At 43.7% G+C, this 19,739-nt stretch overlaps 1 pseudogene; it reads left to right on the top strand.

Moving 5' to 3' along the window:
• Positions 1-201: 201 nt before the first annotated feature.
• LOC126290262 (5S ribosomal RNA) lies at positions 202-319 on the top strand (annotated as a pseudogene).
• Positions 320-19,739: the final 19,420 nt, after the last annotated feature.

The raw sequence follows: 19,739 nt of genomic DNA, 5'->3' as shown, positions 1-19,739 counted from the left end.
GAGTTGGAATTCTCTGGATCTTTTATCTAGGATCTCCCGCCGTGTTCCTGTAGAAAGCACTTTCCAAAGAGTCGTCGTTAAAAGCCGGAACAAGGGCTACTTTAACCCCCGGCCTACACTAGGTATCCCCCCGTGGTGAGGGCCTTTTAGCCGCGCAGGACGGCGTGTCGTAAATTCTCCTTTCCCTCAGTACTGTACATTGGCAACGGCCTTGCCGCAGTGGATACACCGGTTCCCGTGAGATCACCGAAGTTATGCGCTGTCGGGTGTGGTTGGTACTTGGATGGGTGACCCTCCAGGCCGCCATGCGCTGTTGCCATTTTTCGGGGTGCACTTAGCCTCGTGATGCCAATTGAGGAGCTACTCCACCGAATAGTAGCAGCTTCGTTCAAGAATATCACCTTACGACCGGGAGAGCGGTGTGCTGACTCACGCCCCTCCTCTCTGCATCCTTCACGGAGGATGACACCGCGGTCGGATGGTCCCGGTAGGCCACTCGTGGTCTGAAGACGTTGTGCTTTTTTCAGTACTGTATCTCATAGCTCAGGTAGGGGAAATTACTTGCATGCAATTATTAGTGTGAGTGTCAGGGGTTCATATTCACGAAATGCTGGTTTATTTATTACATCTGCATATTAATAAAATTAGTTCAGTTTCAAGTAACTATGTCGTGTGACATATCAAGTTAACCAGAGTTGTTTCAGGAATTCAGTCTAAGGTGTGTTACTTGTTTGGCACTTTAAAGCATGTTGTTGTTGTCTTCAGTTCTGAGACTGGTTTAATGCAGCTCTCCAGGCTACTCTATCCTGTGCAAGCTTCTTCATCTCCCAGTACTTACTGAAACCTACATTCTTCTGAATTTGCTTAGTGTATTCATCTCCTGGTCTCCCTCTACGATTTTTACCCACCACGCTGCCCTCCAATGCTAAATTTGTGATCCCTTGATGCCTCAGAACATGTCCTACCAACCGGTCCCTTCTTCTTGTCGAGTTGTGCCACAAACTTCTCTTCTCCCCCATTCTATTCAATACCTCCTCATTAGTTACGTGATCTACCCATCTAATCTTCAGCATTCTTCTGTAGCACCACATTTCAAAAGCTTCTATTCTCTTTATGTCCAAACTATTTATCGTCCATGTTTCACTTCCATACATGGCTAAACTCCATGCAAATACTTTCAGAAAAGACTTCCTGACACTTAAATCTACACTCCATGTTAACAAATTTCTCTTCTTCAGAAACGCTTTCCTTGCCATTGCCAATCTACATTTTATATCCTCTCTACTTCGGCCATCATCAGTTATTTTGCCCCCTAAATAGCAAAACTCCTTTACTACTTTAAATGTCCCATTTCCTAATCTAATTCTCTCAGCATCATCCGACTTAATTCGACTACATTCCATTATCTTCGTTTTGCTTTTGTCGATGTTCATCTTATATCCTCATTACAAGACACTGTCCATTCCGTTCAACTGCTCTTCCAAGTCCTTTGCTGTCTCTGACAGAATTACAATGTCATCAGTGTACCTCAACATTTTTATTTCTTCTACATGGATTTTAATACCTACTCCGAATTTTTCTTTTGTTTCCTTTGCTGCTTGCTCAATATACAGATTGAATAACATCGGGGACATGCTACACCTCTTTCTCACTCCCTTCCCAACCGCTGCTTCCCTTTCATGCCCCTCGACTCGTATAACTGCCATCTGGTTTCTGTACATATTGTAAATAGCCTTTCGGTCCCTGTATTTTACCCCTACCACCTTTAGAATTTGAAAGAGAGTATTCCAGTCAACATTGTCGAAAGCTTTCTCTAAGTCTACAAATGCAAGAAATTTAGGTTTGCCTTTCCTGAATCTATTTTCTAAGATACGTCGTAGGGTTAGTATTGCCTCACGCGTTCCAACATTTCTGTGGAATCCAAACTGATCTTCCCCGAGGTCGGCTTCTACCAGTTTCTCCATTAGTCTGTAAAGAATTCGCGTTAGTATTTTGCAGCTATGACTTATTAAATTGATAGGTCGGTAATTTTCACATCTGTCAACACCTGCTGTCTTTGGGATTGGAATTATTATATGAGGTACTACCTCTCACCACAGACAACACAGTGGCCGATGGTCTTTACTTAACGACCGAGAGCAGCGGCGTTTGCATAGAGTTGTCAGTGCTAACAGATAAACAATACCGCCTGAAATAACAGCAGGAATCAATGTAGGATGTACAACGAATGTACCTGTTAGGACAGTGGAGTTAAATCCGGTGTCAGTGGACTATGGCATCAGTTGACCAACACGAATGCCTTTGCTAACAGCACGACATTCCCTGTAGCACCTCTCCTGGGCTCATAAGTATTTCGGTTCGACCCTAGACGACTGGAAAACCGTGGCCTGGTCACACGAGTTCCGATTTCAGTTGGTAAGAGCTAATGGGTTCGAGTGTGGCTCAGACCCCATGAAGGTATGGACCCAATTTTCCAACAAGGCGTTGTGCAAGCTCGTGGTGGCTCCATAATGGTGTGAGCCGTATTTACGTGGATTGGACTAGGTCCTTTTGTCCAAATTAAGAGATGCTTGACTGAGAATGATGGTTATCTTCGGCTGCCTGGAGAACATTGGCAGCCATTGATGGACTTCATGTTCCCAAACAGCGATTGAATTTTTGTGGATGACAATGTACCATAGCACTGGGCCACAGTTCGCGATTGGTTTGGAGAACATTCTGAATATTTCAAGCAAATGATTTGCCCTAACAGATCGTCCGACATGAATTCCACTGAATATTTATGGGACATAATCGAGAGGGCAGTTCATGCAGAAAATCCTGCACCAGCAACAGTTTTGCAATTATGCTCAGCTATAGAGGCAGTATGGTTCAGTATTTCTGCAGGGCACTTCCGGCAACTTGTTGAGCTGCCGCACTATACCACGCAACAGGAGGCCTGACACGACATTAGGAGGTATCTCATGACCTTTGTCCCTTCAGTGTAACCTCGTGACTCTTTTAAAACGCTATTTTGTAGTTAGAGGTCAGATACATGTGACTATTAATTCTGCCCTTTTTAGCATACATGCCAGTTCCCGTTCACGACACATCTGCTCTAGGTCGTATTAGTCAGTGACCTCCTCTACTGTGGAATCGTAACAAGAGCTGACTGTAATGGATGCCATACAAGAGGGACTCTTCAATAGCCTGTTGTAAGAACATATCACCTGATGATCACTTTAAACTTTCTTAGTTCGTTCACCATTGGCTTAGCACAGTTTTATTGATACGTTTCTTAAATAGTTGTTCTTATCAACTCTTCCCGATTAACAAGTATTTGCCTGGTGTCTCATTTCTTCCCTATATATGCTCGACAACAGTCGTTTTAAAAAATGTTGATGGTTCATGTTTATCTGTAAGTACTGTACATGACCTGTGGCTTTATCCACCTGGTGGAGACGTTGAGTGAGCTATCTGCACTCTTCTTTTAATGTGAAATGGATTTTAGCACTGCCTTTTTAGAGCTTTACCCTATTACAACACAGCCGTGAGTGACATCCTTCCATTACCACTGTTTCTGCCCTATACAGGATATTTTTTCCACCCTGCACAAACTCCATGAACTGATCGATGAGAGGATATTGAAAAAAGGTCTAATGAACTTATATCCGGAAATGCATGGATTCCATCATAAAGACCATTTATTCAATCATACACTGTTACGGACAGTGCAGTCTAATGAGCGCACATACAATTACTGTATGTGTTGAAAATGATTTCCATATGCCTCACCACATGTGTGTAGGTGCCATAGCATGTTCTGTCTCACACATTCACATCATCCAGGCTGCATCTAAACAGTGTCAAAGACAGCATGCATATGCTGCTCCAGGGTCTCCATATCTGGAATGAGCTCTGCATACACGATACTTTTGAGATGGCCCTAAAACTAGAAATTACAGGGGTTGAGATCCGGTGAACGAGCAGACCATGCAACTGGACTACCTCGTGCGACCCATCACCCAGGGAACACATGTTTGAGGTGCATCCGGACATTCATGGTGAAGTGGGCTGGAGCACCATCATGTAGCAGCAACCCCTCGAATCATCAATGGCACTTCTTCCAGCAGGGGAGGCCAAGTCACTCGCGAGAAAGGCCGATTGTTACGGCCTGTTAGGCGAAGTGGAAATAAGATTGGTCCCAATATGTGGTCGGCAGTTATCCTGACGCACACATACCGGCTGCACCGATACTGATGATTCGCTGTCACCCTACCATGGGGGTTGAGCACACTATCCCTCAGATGACTGTTATGAAACCTGAAGATACCATTCCACATAAAGGAGGCCTCATATGTGAATAGGATGGGTGACACAAATCTCGGAATCGTGGTTGTCTTGTGAAGAGACAAATGACAAAACTGCTCCTGATGTGGAAAGTCTGTCGCTAGTAAGTCCTGCATACGCTGTAAATGATGAGGGTAGTAAACGTTCATGGAGAATGTTGCATAGGGTCGTCTGGCTTACTCTGTACTAGCGCGCCAACTACCTGGTGCTGACACAGCGGTCGCCTTCAACTGTGTTAATCACATTTTCGTCCACGTCCGCTGTCCGTTTCGTGTATGTCCTTCATGATTTCCTGCTTCCCTGTCTCAGACAAACGGCGAAACACTGTTGCAAACATTGAATGCTGGTTGTTGTCGGCGGGGATAGGTCTCCTTGTACAACCTTGCTGCCGGCTCTCCGTTGTCATTTGCCTTTCCGGATGTAAACACCTCGTCAGCAAGCTCCCGATTCGAATACGGAACCATTGTGTACAACATTGTTTTTCACATGCACTACAAGGTGAAAAGAAGTGAATTGGACACAACATTACGAATTACAATGGCAGGAGATGTCGGTACAGCATGACACGTGAGGAACAGTAGCACGCTCTAGGAGGTAACCATGCATACTGTAACTGTGGTTGCATGATATAGCGCGTATTAGAATCGCAGTGTCTGTAACAAAGTATGATTAAACAAATAGTCGCTGGCATGGAAACCACGCATTTCCATACGTGAGTTGATTAGACCGTTTTTGTACCTCACATCGATCAATCCCTAGAGTTTGTACACATTGGAAAAAAATCACCCTATATGTTTTAATTTCCAGTGACTTAATCTCTTTTCCTAGTTATTTTATTGGAGCATACTGTCTACATATACAGTCTATCTCTATATAGATACTCCGCAAGCCACTGTACGGTGTGTGTGAGAAAATACCCTCTGTCACTACTTGAGTGTTCATTGCCACTGTTTCTCCCCTATTGTTCTAAAGCAAGCACTCCGTGGTCAGGCCACAAGTGGCCCATCGGGACCATCCGACCGCCGTGTCATCCTCAGCTGAGGATGCAGGTAGGAGGGGCGTGTGGTGAGCACACCGTTCTCCGATTCGTTAGGATGGTTTTCTTTCACCGGAGGCGCTACTATCCGGTCGAGTAGCTCCTCAGTTGGCATCAGGAGGCTGACTGCACCCCTAAAAATGGCAACAGCTCACGGCAGCGCGGATGGTCACCCATCCAAGTGCCGGCCACGCCCGACAGCTCTTATCTTCAGTGATCTGACGGGAACCGGTGTAGCCACTGCGGCTAGGGCGTTGACATCTCTATGTTCTAATTTGGAGCTATTTCCTTTGCTCTAATTCCCTAAATATTTCATTGGAGTCTGAGTTTTGATTTTGTGCACATTCACCTTAAGTAATCAAATTGCAAATTTAGCCATTCGATGGTCAAGTTTTTAAGAGGTTACGCAGTTAATAGGTTTACAACTTGAACTTTGGGACATAATATATTCTCTCTAGCGTTATGAAGTGAACAGTTATGAGTAAAAACCGCTTCTTTATCCCGCTATTGTACGCAATTTATTAACAGCATTTTATGGAAATATTTTTATACTCAGTAAGATTATTATTGAAGATGCACTTATAAAGGTGTGAAACGGGTCGTGTTTCCTAACAAAGAAACCTGAACAGTCATATGGCTAATGCATTCTTGAAGAAATCGTTCCGTTTCAAAAAACCTTTATGGAGAATTTTCAGGAATTTCTTTGTAGTAAAGGATTTTTAACAAGGATAGAAGGTGGATTGTAAGTTAATCCAGGTTGAGCAATAGTTGTCTTATTCATAGACCGAGATGTAACCACGTTACGTAGCGAAACCGGGTACGCTTTACTTCGTCCGGACATCTTGGCGGCAGAGGAAACTTTTGATTTACTCCTTGATGGAAAAATGATAGAAGGAACGTTACATCAGGAGAGAAGTACGCGATATCGGTGATGTTGCAGGATAAAGTTAGTCCCGCGCTGGAAATTAACGTGTTGCCGACGCGCAGGCGAGCACTTGTATCGGCGCTCGCTCGGTGACAGAGGCGTTACTAACTCAGGGCTGCCGATAGCGGCGGCAATTGGTGGCGAGCAGGCGTCCCGCTGTGCTGGAGACAGTATCGCGGCCAGGACGTCGTGACCAGCGGCGGCGCGGCGCCGCCGCCGTCCTCACACAATGGCCGGACTCTGGCTCCTGCGCTGTGCGATCGACTGCCCGCCGTCGCAGAGGGCCGATTCACGAGTCCCCCTCTGTGACCGCTCACACCGAGACACTGAAGCAACACAGTTTCCAACTGTCACCAACTACACTGGCCTCGAAGGTCATTCGCTGCCAATATTTGTTTCATATCGCTCGCTGGAATGTGTCATGAAGGTAAGAAACTCTCGCCAAGAAATCAGGAGTCATCTCCCACTCAGAGTGTTCCTGTAGCTCCGTTGCTTCTCTAGGAAAGGGGCCTTATGGACAAGCCCTAATCGATTTTCTCCGTACCTCAAGCATCTCAAAGTGCCTGGAATTCGAAAAATCGCCTTCGATGATCTGAAGATATCGGAGTGTTGTTAAGTATGAAATATTTGGAGGGTTATAAAAAGACGATTGGTAGGTGAGCGCGTAGCGCACTACTTTTACAGTCTCCATGTCGCTGGTTCTGTACTCGCTAACAGCAATCTTTTTTACTTTTTATCTAATATTTATTGACGGAAAGTCATCGAGTAAAACAGAAGTGATTTCTGGCGTTCCTCAAGGTAGTGTTATAGACCTTTTGCTGTTCCTTATGCATATAAAAGATTTTGGAGACAATCTGAGCAGCCGTCTTCCGTTGTTTACAGATGACGCTGTCGTTTAGCGACTAATAAAGTCATCAGAAGATCAAAACAAACTGCAAAACGATATACAAAAGATATCTGAATGGTGCGACAAGTGGCAGTTGACCTTAAATAACGAAAAGTGTGAGGTTATCCACATGAGTGCTACAAGGAACTCGTTAAACTTCGGTTACACGATAAATCAGTCTAATCTAAAAGCTGTAAATTCAACTAAATACCTAGATATTACAGTTAAGAACAACTTAAATTGGAAGGAACACATAGAAAATGTAGTGTGGAAGGCTAACGAAAGTCTGCGTTTTATTGGCAGGACACTTAGAAAATGTAACAGACCTACCAAGGAGACTGCCTACATTACGCTTGTCGGTCCTCTTTTAGAATACTGCTGCGCGGTCTGGGAGCCTTACCAAATAGGACTGACGGAGTACATTGAAAAAGTTGAAAGAAAGGGGTATCGCGAAATATGGGAGAGAGTGTCACAGAAATGGCACAGGATTTGGGCTGGAAATCATTAAAAGAAAGGCGTTTTTCGTTGCGACGGAATCTTCTCACGAAATTCCAATCACCAACTTTCTCCTCCGAATGCGAAAATATTTCGTTGACACCGATCTACATAGAGGAACGATCACCACGATAAAATAGGAGAAATCAGAACTCGTACGGAAAGATATAGGTGTCATTTTTTCCTCTGGCTATACGAGATTGGAATAATAGGGAATTGTGAAGGTGTTTCGATGAACCCTCTGACAGGCACTTGAATGTGATTTGCAGAGTATCCATGTGGATGTAGATGCAGATGTAGATTTATATTAATTATCAAATGGAAATATTAATTAATAGATACTGAATTACATTTTTAAATCTATTCTTTGTATTTAAAATCTCTAACCGCTCGAAAACGGTCCTTTTTCCTCGTCTTCTTGTGAAGTGCGTTAGTCCTTTGATGTAAACGAAAAGATTGAAAAAAATAGGTAAAAATGGATTCCCATCTGTTACGAATGGATGACTCATGCCGTTACTACATTTCTGGCAATATACACTCTAAGACAGAAGAAAAGCGCAGGATGGTGGGATTATCCAAATGGAACGAAATCGATAGATATGATATACATATACAGACAAACAAATAATTACGAGAATGAGATTTTCACTCTTCAGCGGAGTGTGTGCTGATATGAAACTTCCTAGCTGATTAAAACTGTGTGCCGGACCGAGACTCGAACTCGGGACCTTTGCCTTTCGCGGGAAAGTGTTCTACCATGTGAGCTACCCATGCACTACTTACGCCCCATTCTCACAGCTTCACTTCTGGCAGTATCTCGTCTCCTACCTTCCAAACTTTACAGAAGCTCTTCTGCGAACCTTGCAGAACTAGCACCCCTGAAAGAAAGGAGACGAGATACTGGCAGAAGTGAAGTTGCGAGGACGTGGCGTGAGTCGTGCTTGGGTAGCTCAGATGATAGAGCACTTGTCCGCGAAACGCAAAGGTCCCGAGTTCGAGTCTCGGTCCGGCACACAGTTTTAATCAGCTAGGAATCTGCCAGGAAGTTTCAAATAATTACGACTTCAGAAAAATTGGACGATTTTTACGGGGTATATCAAGACAAGTCTTCACTAGTCATCGAGGCTGAGTTCGAAGATGTGTCTGGAGTCGTCCTGGACAGCGATGGGACCAAACCTGACTGTTTCCCGTCATACGGTGCGGCAGTCAGGAGTAGCTTAATGGTCTGGGGTAAAATTTCTTTCCATAGTAGGACCCCTTTGGTTGACATTCACATCATCTTTACTCCACGGTGGTACGTCGACGATATTCTACGCCCTGTTTGTTGTCCTTCATGCGAGCCATCCTGGGCTTACGTTTGAGCAACATAATGCCCACCCGCATATGGAGAGAGTCTCTGCCGCTTGTCTTCGTGCTCGTCAAACTCTACCGTAGCCAGCAAGGTCGCAGGATTTCTCCTTAACTGAGAACGTTTGAGGTGTTGCGGACGGTGTCCTTCAACCAGCTCTGGATTTTTGACACGCGTACAAGCCAATGGGACAGAAGTTGACCCGTTAGAAGGACATCCTACAACTCTGTCAGTCAATGCCAACCCGAATAATTGCTTGCGTAAGGGCCAGAGGTGGACCGATGCGTTATTGACTTTCTCAATTTGTTTTCTTCCTCTTGAATACATCATCCATTTGTTCTGAAATTGTAATCATTGGTTTGTGAGTACATGTACATGCCATCTACCGATTTCCATCCCAGTCGGATAATTTCTTCGTGGTACGTCGTTTCTTTGCCTTAGAGTGTGTAATTATGTAATAGGCGTATTTAAACTGTTTTAGCATGTAATTATCTGAACTGTTTCTTATTTAAATTGTTTTGTTAATTAAATTGCATTGTGTATTATTGAGAAAGAGCGGGAAACCGCGCATAGATACATTTTGAGAAAGAGCGGGAAACAGCGCGCAGTAATACATCTGTAATGGTAGCAGGGATTGTCTGCACCAAAAACCATTGTTGGCGGCGAGACCGCACTTTTGTAGCATTGAGCGTTGGAAGCGAGCAGTTGCGAGTAAGATGTGAGACGAGGCAGTCGTAGCTAGCGAGACATGAGAGGAGGTCGCTGTAAGCGAGGTATGAATTAACACTTTGAAAGAAGCGGTGTGCTCGCCAGCCACTCGCTATATGTAGCGCAATGCTAGTTTTTAAGAATTTTTGTAAAGAACTATGCCCCTTGTAATTGTTTGTCAAGATCGTTCTCAGAATATAGTTATGTAATTTTGATGGAAAATTAGGTATGTAGCGCAACGCTACTTTTTAAGAATTTTTGTAAAGAACTATACCCCTTGTAATTGTTTGTCAAGATCGTTCTCAGAATATAGTTAACTTCTACCAGATTAAATGCATTAAGAATTTTCTATCCCAAAATCATTCACGTAAATGCTTTACGGAATTTATTGTTATCTTAAAAGAAAAGTCTAAACTCAGCTTCAGCTTTTATCAAATCTAAATTAACTTCAACTTAAAGAATTCCAGTCACAAAGTATTATGAAACTCCACCAGCAGCTTATAATTATGTTAAAGAGAAGTAAGTATATTCATTCCACAGTTTGCTGTAGCAGTCAGATGGCGATCCAGTATAAATAATTAAAGGTAAGAATCAGTCTTAATAATTTCAGGTAACGACTGAGGGCCACGGCGACAACACATTTTATGTTTCGTCGTAATAATCAGCAGGTAGTCTTGACAGAGCAGCAGTTAAAAGATTTTAAGAGACGCAGCGTTCAGTCAGCAAGCAAACGTTCATCCAATATTAGACGGGAAGGTTTCAAGTGCATACAGTAAAATACGAGTAATCACAATTAATTGAAATTTATTTTTAAAAGTCAGAAAATGGTTACTATTTACGTATATCGAACCAGGGATTTCGCTACTGCAAAATTTACACACTACGCATTCAGCTGCTTTTTTTAATGTTCTGCCGGTCGGAGTGGCCGTGCGGTTCTAGGCGCTACAGTCTGGAACCGAGCGACCGCTACGGTCGCAGGTGCTAATCCTGCCTCGGGTATGGAGGTGTGTGACGTCCTTAGGTTAGTTAGGTTTAATTAGTTCTAAGTTCTAGGCAACTGCTGACCTCAGAAGTTAAGTCGCATAGTGCTCAGAACCATCTGAACCATTTTTTAATTTTCTGACACGGTCACAAAGGAAAAGGAATTAATCACAGAGATAGAAGAAATGATCATAATTATTCCAACTATTCGCTTATATTTCTGGAAATGTTTTGTACTTACAGCACTCTGAAGTCCGTTTTTCATCAAAGGATACTTTATCCAGCGTTTTTGAGAGTTGTGTCGCATTGCTTTACGAAATTGATATCAGGGAGCTGACGTTCAGGTTCTACAAGTATGAAGAAAATCGAAAGAGACATCTTTCTCAGACATCCGCGGATATCCGCAGTAGTAATTACTTTATGTTCAAAGTTAAAGGGAAGTAGCAGTATTCCAATTTTCGTCTATTTGTGTGATATGTGATCCATAGTAGCAATAATTTTTGTTTTAAGTTACTATGCGAAACTGTCACTATAATCACTCCAGTGGGCAGCTTTCTAGAGATGGTAGACGCTCTTTTATACCTGCAAGGCTACAGATAACGACATGCCCTTCTTTCTGGTTTTCTGAAAATTTTACACGTGCATCCTGCCTTATGTCTTAGCCATTACTGTTTCGTTTTTTGTAGTAGTAGAGGACACTGCCACAATTACCGGCAACTGCCACAGAGCGCCATGAAGGCTGTTCTGGTTCACACCGTCCACTGGAATGTTCGCTTCATGGTCTTATGTGCTGGCACTACGTGTCTCGACAGATTGTAGGGAAGTCGGCAAGCGAGCTGGTACTGGCATCATAGGCTCAGTTTCTAACACTGTCACACTCACCACACTAAGAAAGTAAGTTAGTCTTTAGCCTGTCAAGATGCAGTGGCAAAGTCACGGACGTGCGAGTGAAAGGTGCAACATATGTGTAAATTCGTTCTGTGTAGATGAGTAGAGAGAACAATTTCGCCCTTATTTTATATAATTTTTAGTTGTAGTCTGTGTCTGACATTCATTACAAAGTGTGATAAAGCTTGTACGGTCCATTGCATCATATGGGGACTTTCTATTCTCATCGTCCTCTTCATGAATTTATCATTTTATGAATGATTACTTAAATGGCTCACTGTATGTAAAAACCAGTTGAATTTTATAACACAAATCAACGTGAAAGTACTGGATTCCTCGACATGAGCGACAAACTGAATTTTTTTAAACGAAGCGTTGCGAGGTATATAACATATTTTGTAAGTGTCTCTCGTTTCGTATCTACCAACACCGCTGTGACAGCCGGTGATGATCTTCATTGCTTTCGTTCCCAATAATCGAGCGCGATCCCTTACTCATAGAAACCGGTGATGTCTTAATATTCAGAATGGCTGAGCAGTAGTATTTGTAACTACAGAATTTGCATGAGTTTTTGATCACAAGTTTTCTTTATTCTTTACATTTTACCTGGCGATTAGGTCTGTGTTAAAGGAACTGTACACAAAGTACATTTTGAGTCTGGAATAGAAGAGACAAAACTGAAAGACAAATAGTTGTACGTAATCCTTCACTGTGACCTTGTCACACTTCATCAGTACTATTCCGTTTACCATTAGGAAGTTCTTGCAGCTTAGCAGAGTAGGAATTAAAATCCATGGAGAAGAAATAAAAACTTTGAGGTTCGTCGATGACATTCTCATTCTGTCAGAGATAGCAAAGGACCTGGAAGAGCATTTGAACGGTATGGACAGTGTCTTGAAAGGAAGATATAAGATGAACATCAACAAAACCAAAACGAGGATAATGGAATGTAGTCGAATTAAATTGGGTGATGCTGAGGGAATTGGATTAGCAAATGAGACACTTAAAGTAGTAAACGATTTTTACTATTTAGGGAGCAAAATAACTGATTATGGTCTAAGTAGAGAGGACATAAAATAAAGACTGCCAATGGCAAGGCAAGCGTTTCTGAATAAGAGAAATTTGTTAACATCAAGTATAGATTTAAATGTCAGGAAGTCGTTTCCGAAAGTATTTGTGTGGAGTGTAGCCATGTATGGAAGTGAAACATGGACGATAAATAGTTTGAACAAGAAGAGAATAGAAGCTTTCGAAATGTGGTGCTTCAGAAGAATGCTGAAGATTAGATGGGTAGACCACATAACTAATGAGGAGGTACTGAATAGAATTGGGGCTAAGAGAAATTTGTGGCACAACTTGACTAGAAGAAGGAAACAGCGGATTACCAATTTAGTAGTGGAGGGCAGTGTGGAGGGTAAAAATCGTAGAGGGAGACCAAGAGTTGAATGCACTATGCAGATTCAGAAGGTTGTAGAAGGTACCGGGAGATGAAAAAGCTTGCACAGGATAGAATAGCATGGAGAGCTGCATCAAACCAGTCTCTGGACTGAAAACCATAACAATAACAGCTACGTTGATGTTGTGGTCTTCAGTCCAGAGACTGGTTTGATGCAGCTCTCCTGTGCAACCTTCTTCATCTCCAGGTAACTGCTCCAACCTAAACCCTGCTGAATCTGCTCAGTACATTCATCTCTTGATCTCCCTCTACGATTTTTACCCTCCACGCTGCCCTCCAGCACTAAACTGGTAATCCACTGATGCCTCAGAACATGTCCTACCAACCGATTCCTTCTTCTAGTCAAGTTGTGCCACAAATTCCACTTCTCCCCAATTCTATTCAGCACCTCCTCATTAGTTACGTGATCTATCCATCTAATCTTCAGCATTCTACTGTAGCACAACATTTCGAAAGCTTCTATTATCTTCTTGTGTAAACTAGCGACATTATCAGTACAAAAATACTGAAACACATTTAACTACGCCATGTCGCGAAAATCTCTCTCCAGTTTCCTTTGAGAACGGAAACGTTTGTCGAGAGACACTGAAATATCACTGACAAGCTTCGTGCTGCACATCTGACTGACATACAGCACAGGGTGGCTAAGGCTCAAGAACTCAACCCATCTCTTCATGGCCATTAATATTGATGCCTAAAGGTGGACGAACTCCATTTCCGTAACCCAACAGTCACTGGGGTTTTCAGATGTCACGGCACAGAATGCCTGATGTTACGTTGTTAAACTATTATACCAATGCAGTCTATGTATATGGGATTTAGACTGGAAAGGTGAGTAGATAAACCACAACGTACCAGGTTATTATAACACCATGGTGCTGCTCCTCACGGAGGCCCAGTGTCGGCTGTAATTATCGTGTGACAGCGAAACTTGGTAGATATGCGAATGCGTTAATGCGGAACCGATTTACGCTGGGGGAAAATTAGTTGCAATTTTCGCCAGCAGGTGCAAATGTCGTGGTGTACAGCACCTCGTCGACGTCTCCGATGCTCATACTGAACAAACTGTGTACGCGATGTTTAATAATGAAATCAAGATTATGCCTTCCTCACTTGTCTGACCTTTTCTGCAAGCGTCCCGGTCCTAATCCATTACATACGGAAATATTTCTATACGTCTTTCTTGCATTCACAGCGCGAGATTTGCACCGGTTGGCCAAAACTGGAACTAATTTTTTTCAGGGTAAATCCATTCCGCATTAATGCACGGAATATTTTCCAAGCTTTCGTGCCATACAATAATTATATCCCACTCTGGACTTCTGTAAGTAGCTGCATAATTGTAGTCACCCGGTAGCAGATAGATACTCCAGATTAGTGCTGGATGGCTGCAATTTGTGATATGCTGTTGCCTTCAGCACTGTCTATTTAGTACGATGCTAAGAAGTCATTGTCCCGAAGTATCTCTGCCAATAACGCATCGCAAGTTGCAGGAGATATACTAGCACTACAGAGATTAATCCCATTAAACAAAAGTACCACTAGACAGATGATTCGAAAGGCCGAATGGATTGATTAATTTTGGTTTGTTTATCTTCTTGTTCTTTAAAAACTAAACTAAACTCCGTGTGAACAGGTCATGAAGGCTGTGTCATCCTCAGCCCTCACTGGACGCGGATATAGAGGGGCATGTGGTCAGCACACCGCTCAGTCAGTTTACGAGACCGGAGCAGCTACTTCTCAGTCTAGTAGGTCCTCCCTTTGCCACACAAAGTCTGAGTGCACCCCGCTTGCCAACAGAGCTTGGCAGACCGAATGGTCACCCATCTAAGTGCTATCCCAGCCCGACAGCGCTTAACTTCGGTGATCTGACGGAAACTGGTGTTACCAATGCGGCAAGGCGGTTGGCCCTTCTTGTTCCTTAGCTCTCTTAAGTAATAGAGGTAAATGGCATTCAACTGCTCGAAAATGAACTGTAAAACCATTTATGACAGATGTCCAAGAGCAAAGCTACAAATTTCTCAGGAACAAAAGTAGGCTATAAGCCCATTGTAGTGAGGCTGTGACCGGAGTTATATGACACAGAACGGAATAAGAAGACACGGAAACAGGCTCAAACGAAAGAAGAACTGTATTTCCAAATTTACATAAATATGACATTTTAGGAAGGAGTCACTGTTCTCTGCCTTCCTACTACAGCCGTAGACATTCCCCTGGCAAGGCAGGTGAACGCAGGGGTGTGCTTCTGGCGTTCCTGTTCCAGCGCGCCGACTTCATTTACACTGAAGCCGCACGGCGCAGAGCTCCGCCTGTTGCAGACAAGTGACAGACGCAGCAACACAGTGACGTCACAGCAAGCGGCCGTCTGCCACAGTCCAGCCCACAGCTCTCCTGGGCCACCCCACTTCTCTGTAGGCGCAACACCAGGGCTGCATAGCTCTTGGACCGTTCTTTATCTGAAACTTTTGAGTCATGTCTGCGAAGAAAGCAAAGGCGAGGTACTGTTTACCTTATTTAGCAGCAGTAGCTCAGTACGCCGCTCTTCAGCCTACAGAATTTTTAAAACATAAGAAGAGGATAATAAACAATAAAAGCAGGCGATAAAAACTGTGACTTAAACTGTAAAATGGCTCTAATTCTGGAAGTTAAAATATAAAACAAAGGGTTGGCGATGCTAATAAAATACACACGAAGCAGACAGGTACAATAGCAGACAGGCAAGTAAAGAAAAAAAAAGAAAACACCGCGACAGTCTAGTTTCTGTTTGCAATAGCTATAACAATCACACCCGGCGACAGTATGATTTCCATTCACAACACTTCAAAAAACATGCACAACACTTAACACTCACTGGAAACAATGCACTAAAAAGTTGACACGAAAATGACACACCACAACCAAAGGCAGATGGAGGGGAGGGGACCTGCACAGATGAAGGGAAAAAAGGGGGGAGGAGAGGAAAAACGAAGCGAGGGTGGGGGGGAGGGAACCGACGGAGGGAGACAACTCATAAGGGGAGGGGGGCAGGGCAGACGCGAGAGGGAGTGGGGCAAGGCAGAGGAGGGGATTGCAAAAGGACTCGGGGGACAGAAGCGAGGCAGAGAGAGGGTAGTTGGGGAAAAAAGCAGGATGGAAGGAGGGGGGAGAAGAGGGAGTCCGGGAAAACGACAGAGGAAGGGAGGGGGAGGTGAGGATCAGAGTTGATAGTAGGGATCATAAGGATTATTCAGTGCAGAACATAAATACCCGGAACGGAGTGCTTTTTAAATAAGAATGACGAGACAGTCAAGGCAATAAACTGTTGCAAAGGACAGAACTAAATTTGACAACCTCAGTATCACTGATGATAGCGTTTGTCAAGTCTTCTATGCTGTACGAGACTGGACATCAGCGACTGAATGCACAGACTACACGCTATTTTTGAAGATCTGTCTTGCATACCAGGCGTAGAAGTATGAAATCGGAATTTCCCTGTAGATAGTGCTAGCCATCAATGTAGGGCCTGTGAGACCACCTCTGCAGCGTCATCTGCTTCCTGTAACGGCTGATGACGCATGTCAGCACACAGTAACCCAAGTTCCATACATCGCTATCTGTTTCAACCCGTAAACATATCCAGTTTTGTGTCTCCGAACTACGGTTTGCGGACGGTATTGGTTTTCTGTTAGCATTTGCATTTGAAGAAAACTTCTGTAGAATTGCATCGAATGCTTATCGAAGCTTTCGGGGAACATGCTCTTGGGAAAACAGAGTTTTGAGTGGTTCAAAAAATTCAAAACTGGTGATTTTGACGTGAGACATGACATGCGCGGGAAACTACTGAAAAAGTTCGAAGACAACGAACTGCAAGCCTTATTGGATGAAGATAATATTCAGAATCAATAGGAACTCGCGGAACAATTGAATGTGACGCAGAAAGCCGTGTCTCTTCGGTTGAAAGTTATGGGAAAGATGCAGAAAGTGGAAAAATGGGTTCCGCATGAACTGAATGAATGACAGCAAGCAAATCGAAAGACAACTTGGAAATGCTGCTCGCTAGATAGAAAAGAAAGTCGTTTCTCCATCGAATAGTGACAAGTGATGAAAAATGGATATATTTCCAGAATCCTAAGGGTCGTAAATCATGGGTGAATCCAGGCAAACATCGACATCCACTGTAAGACCAAATAACTTTGGAAATAAGACAATGATCTGTGTTTCGTGGGATCGAGCTACTAGAAGCTGGTGAAACCATAAACCCTTATCGCTACCAACAGCAAAGGATCAATTTAATCCGAGCATTACCTGAAAAACGGCCGGAACATGGGAAAAGACAGTACAGAGTCATATTGCTCCATGATAACGCCCCATTACGCACAGCAAAACGGGTCAGGGAAATGAACGAGGCGTTCAGTTGGGAAATACTAAGGCATGAGGCTTATTTCCAGACTTGGCTCCGACCGATTATCATCTATTTGCTCACTGGGATACGCTCTCGCTGAACAACGCTTCAGTTCGTATGAAAATGTACGAAAATGGCTCGCTGGCTGGTTAGCTTGAAAAGGAGAACTGTTTTTTTGGGGTGGCATTAACAGCCTGCCGGAGAGGTGGGAGACGTGTATAAATAGCAATGGAGATTATTTTGAATAGAATATTGATTATCAGTTTCAAACAACAGACGTGTAATTATTTGCAACCAAATTCCGGTTTCATACTTCTACACCTGGTATTAACACACCAAAACCAGAAGTTGACTTCTAGATGCACCAATCCCCTATGTCGCCGGGAGGAATCCCATCGTTAATCCATTTTAAAGGCACGTCACTTTCCAGTTGTAAATGCATCGTCTAAGACAATTCTGGGTGCGGTGCCACTTCTTGTATGTTTTTTTCTCCCCTTTTAAAATTTAGCGAGGGTTTCGTACAACAATACATAGCTTGTCTTGAATAATGTGAGAAAATATTAGCCGCGAAATGCCGAGATCGATCCCAGCACTCGCAGCAGATGATGCAGGAGAAGTGCAGATTAAGTCGGTTTCCACGACTGAGATCGAGCCTTCGCTCCTGCAAAATACAAGTTCCGATTTTACTATCGTGTCTGATCGGCTGCGAAGTAGTCCCAGTTCTTCAGGACTTTCTGATCCACATTGCAACTTAAAGAAATATGGTAATCGAGTTATCTACGTAAACGATTTGAGAATAGTGCCTGATGTATAATTCGCGAAGTTGACTATGTGTTAATTTCCATTGTTCTGCAGGTTTACAGGTACGATGATATTCTGGTTCTTGAGGATAAATGTAGTCTATATAAGAAAAAACGAGGCACCACGAACGCTGGTATCCCACGGCTGTCTGGAGCGTCTCCACACGCATCTTCGTCCTGGAATCTCACTGACTGGAGCAGAATTATCTAAAGTGATGAGTCCCGCTTTGAATAGGCCACGATGACCAACGAAGACGTGTCTGGAGACGCTCCGGGCAATGGTGGGGTACCAGTTCACTGTCGCCTGCCGGCCCGACAACCGGCGGTAAGTCGGCGATATTTTACGCAACGTTTTGTTGCCCTTCATCGGAAGCCATCCTGGGCTCACATTTCAGCAAGATGATCCCAGCCTGCACATGGTGAGAGTTTCTACTGCTTATCTTTCGTGCTTGCCAGAACCATCCTTGGCCAGTAAGGTCGCCGGATGACCCTCCAATTGAGAAAGTCTGGAGCATTGTGGGCAGTGCCCTCCAACCAGTTCTGTATTTTGACGATCAAAGACGTCAGGTGGACAGAATTTGGCACGCTGTCCCTCAGGAGGGCATCCAACAAGTATGTCAATCAATGTCAAGCCGAATAACTGGTTGCATGGGAGTAACAGATGGAGCAACACGTTGTTGACTTGCTCGATTTGTGAAACTAAAAAATGGTTCAAATGGCTCTGAGCACTATGGGACTCAACTGCTGTGGTCATCAGTCCCCTAGAACTTAGAATTACTTAAACCTAACTAACCTAAGGACATAACACACAGCCATGCCCGAGGCAGGATTCGAACCTGCGACCGTAGCAGTCGCACGGTTCCGGACTGCGCGCCTAGAACCGCGAGACGACCGCGGCCGGCTTTGTGAAACTCTTTATGTTGAATAGAACGTCTATTTTTTTCTGAAATTGTTATCATTTGTGTGCGTCTGCGTACATATGTATCACTACTACCGATTTCCGTCCCATTCCGTTGATTTCTTCTTGGTCTTAGAGTGTATACAGTGAATCACAAGTTTAGAATGCAGGCTAACTTTTGGAGCCGTAACTGATCTACACCAGTGAAACTGCAGCCCCAGGACAGTGGCATGAGACAGATATGTTCGTCTCCATGCTGTGTACTACAATCGGTCTACGATTCACTTGGTTATTCAAATCATGCTACCGCGCAAACTTCGTATGAGTAACGCTAGCTACATTCTGTATACAAGAAAAGATCGTGCAACGAGTTTCTCACTGATAAACCACATTTGAATGTTGTTTGTTTGTGAGATCTTATTATGCCTCCAATAAGAAGCTGAAACGTATACCAGCACACGTAGGAATTCGACATCGGGTGGATGATGCGTTATCGAGACAGATTTACAGTCCCGCGATAGCGTTGCTTGCGTTAGTCGGTATTCCGCGACTGTGACACTGATGGCTTCAGAGACACAGTACTCAGGATCCCAATGGCCTCACGCGCC

This window comes from Schistocerca gregaria, chromosome 1 (assembly GCF_023897955.1).
Source record: "Schistocerca gregaria isolate iqSchGreg1 chromosome 1, iqSchGreg1.2, whole genome shotgun sequence".
Taxonomy (NCBI): domain Eukaryota; kingdom Metazoa; phylum Arthropoda; class Insecta; order Orthoptera; family Acrididae; genus Schistocerca; species Schistocerca gregaria.
This window is presented reverse-complemented; position numbering and strand designations above follow the sequence as displayed.